Source organism: Podarcis muralis, chromosome 5 (genome assembly GCF_964188315.1).
Source record: "Podarcis muralis chromosome 5, rPodMur119.hap1.1, whole genome shotgun sequence".
NCBI classification, from domain to species: domain Eukaryota; kingdom Metazoa; phylum Chordata; class Lepidosauria; order Squamata; family Lacertidae; genus Podarcis; species Podarcis muralis.
Genome location: NC_135659.1, coordinates 41,286,848 through 41,290,071, shown reverse-complemented (window position 1 = coordinate 41,290,071; position 3,224 = coordinate 41,286,848). Strand labels below are relative to the sequence as shown.

At 39.2% G+C, this 3,224-nt stretch overlaps 1 long non-coding RNA gene across 2 annotated transcripts; it reads left to right on the top strand.

The window, feature by feature from the left end:
* The first annotated feature begins 376 nt into the window (after positions 1–376).
* On the top strand, positions 377–2,300 carry LOC114598342 (uncharacterized). 2 transcript variants are annotated; one of them, XR_013392907.1, is made up of 3 exons: positions 377–766; positions 1,082–1,198; positions 1,658–2,300. It is a non-coding gene; the product is annotated as an uncharacterized LOC114598342 (long non-coding RNA). The 2 variants fall into 2 exon arrangements; XR_013392906.1 differs by having other exon boundaries at positions 377–901.
* The last annotated feature ends 924 nt before the right edge of the window (positions 2,301–3,224 follow it).

Below are 3,224 nucleotides of genomic sequence, written 5' to 3'. Positions count from 1 at the left end.
TTCTTAAGTGATTAGGCAATTGACCAGTCAAATATTGGGTCAAATATTTTCATACAAAGGATACCATTAATTGAACCATTAATTTATTAGAGAAAGGCAGTTGTCAAAGAGTGATGTTCACCTAAGTCACAATCAAGGTTTCACTTGACTTGAGTCAATTGATTTCAGTGGGTCTACTCTAAATATGACCAACATTGACTATCACTCTAGTTAATTAACTGTTGTAATCAATTATTTTTATTTATTTATTTAACATCATTTATATACCACTTGGTTATAATAAAACCTCATAGTGGTTTACAAAAGAAAAAACAATAATATTATCAATAGAAACAGTTAAAACCCAAGTATTTAAAATATGCATAACAACAACAACAACAACAACAACAACAACAACAACAGGAAGTTAAAACTGGGAGGTAATTGGTAGCTTTCAGCTCTTGACTTCAGAGCTACCCAGGTTTGCTGCAAGTTGGCATAATGAGAGCTCACACCTGTTCATTTCAATAAGTAGAAGCCATAGCAATGGCAACTACTGTATTTGACCATTTGGAGAATGATTTGCTTTCTGCATGCTGTGAGACAGTGCTTTGACACAAACCTAATATTTGTATATATCTTGATTAGGGATTTTGGAGAATTCCGACAGAAAAGGGAAAAGAAGTTGCTGATCTTTGCTTATTTGTCCCATATGTAGAATGGAAATCAATCCAGAGAATACAATCTGCATTTGCTATTGTTACTACGTCTAGTCCGCAAACAATCTGTAAGTGGTTACGTTTTCCCTATTTGCACGGAAATGGATGGAGTGCCGTAACATAATTCTGCTATAGTGGATGGCAAGATGAAAAACAGTTTTGGGTGGAAGATGAACTGCAGTAGAACAGAAACACTGCTGCAGGTGATGAATGCAGGGCTGGATGGGGCTGGGGAATGTCCTTTTACATCCTTAACTTGAATATGTGTTAATTTAAGCTCTGTAAGTTTGTACAATTGTGGCAAAACTTTAACAGTACATCCACACACAATCTGTCCTACTCTTGCCTGGGCTCGATTGTCTGTCGTCTCTCTCATTTCACAGGATCATCTTCCGCCAACTGCCCTGTGGTTACAAACATGGATGAAGGCAACATAATGTACCTCCTCCAGCTAGACTGCCTCTTCCCCTGCTTACAGGACCACTATCACAAAACGCCTGGTAGGCATGAAAAAGAGTGAAAGGGAAGCTGTTGATGACACAATTCACATCTGTTGCTGCTCTAACTGGTTTGCTTTTGTTTTGTTTTAAGCATATGGGGGGGTGCAAAAAAATTTTTTAACACCCATTGCATTTTATTAATGATGAGAGTGGCTTTGAAGACACAAGTCGATAACATCAAATAAAGAAAGATTTGAGATGAATATTAGAATATGCAGCTGACCAAGGTTCACGTAGAATGCCATGGAGAGATGGACTGGGATGTCCTAGGAAAAGGGATAAAGATGGATATTGCGTGATGTGCATATATAAGTTGTAAAAATGCATAAATAAAAATTAGAAAAGAAAAGAAAAGCTGATATAAATCTGCTAACTAATGTTTGGAAATAGCCTTAAAATCTCTAGGATTCCAGCTGCTGCATCAACCAACATCCTGTGTTCTGCTTTGCTCCTATTCAGAAGACAAGCCATTTCCCTGCCTTCACCACATTCTTGGCTCTTGCCAGAAAAGAAGAATGCCCTGCCACAAAAGTTTTCAGATGCAAGTGCAAAAGATTCACAACCACATGTGAAAGAAAGAAGCAAGCTGGGGAGATTTGAAAGACAGCCCAGCTTAGTCAGCAGACTTTTACTATCTTGGCCACGGAGAGTGAAAAGTGACTGCAGTGCTCAGAATACCGACCTCAGTCTCAGGAGTAGTCAGTCAAAATGGAGATTCACAGCCAAGGAACATATTGTTTTTGGAAGGCCACCTGCTGGGACTGCAAGGTGTCATTGGAGACCACAAGTCTCTTGTCCAGCTGGCTTTGGGACTCAAGAACATCCTTTGACTTTCCTGCAATGCCTCATTACTTTCTCCCACCCAGCCACAGAGAAAGAAAATTATTCATTCTCCCCTCCCTCAACTGGCTACTAGTCAGAAGTTAGAAACAGGCTGTAGACAGAAGCCTGTGAGGGAGAGACATGCTTGATTTCTGCTGTATTCCAAGGCCGTAGCGGCTATGGGAAAAGCAAGACCCTCTGGGGGTATTAATGCTATGAGCCCCTCTGTCATAGGCTCAGGTTGTATATATGTGTAAATAAACCATATATCATAAACACACCACAGTCTCCACTGTCCCTCATTGTGAGGAAACTGAACCCTGGGTAAGTGCTTGGAATCTTGCAGCACTTGTAGACTGGGATGGTGTGCAACACTTTAAAAAAACACACCAAATACACACAAAATGCTTATGTACTTAGAAATCCAAAATGTAGAACTGGAAAGCTTCAAGAATCTAAAAGCATTAATTCGGTTTGCCTCCCTAAGGCAGGTTCCACTGTATACTGTGATTTGCCATGTCAGATGCATCCATAGGCAAAGTTGTAAGTTAATTTTTCAAAAAGCAATTGAAACCACAGAGGACTTATTAAACCAAAACAGTATGCAATATATGCCTAAGCAGTTATTAACTGAGCATATGAACTTTCAGCCCTGTAGTTCAATCTTCAGCTTTCTGGCAAGAGTCTCCCAGCTATGGTCTTCTATTCTTTCATAGCGTGTAGGGGCATTTCCCACCTTTACAACACTCCACCTCCATTTGTATCCAAGCCTGACATTGATATCTTAAGAAATAATGCATTATGGGTTCAATTTACTCATGGTGTTTCCTATGATCCTATCACAGGATATCTGTTATATGACAGTCAAACCATCAACTACTTCTTTTGTCACCAAACTTGATAGATCATATTCCCAATCCAATCCCATAAAAGCTGTTTGGCAATTGCAGATTTACACCACTTCTGCAGGTCCAGCCAAAAACCTTTTAATTTATAATCATGGACATAAATTTCACAGCTAGTGTTATTGTCATTTCACACTTGAATTATGGTACATACGGGGAGTGGCTTGTGGTAAAGAAGCAATGTCACCATAATTCCAATGACAATCATTATATCTATTCCTTGGTCATAAATCAATCTTGAGTCTATATTAAATTAACAGGCACTGTCTCTCAAAGTTGTAAGGGAATTGTAGGAGGGG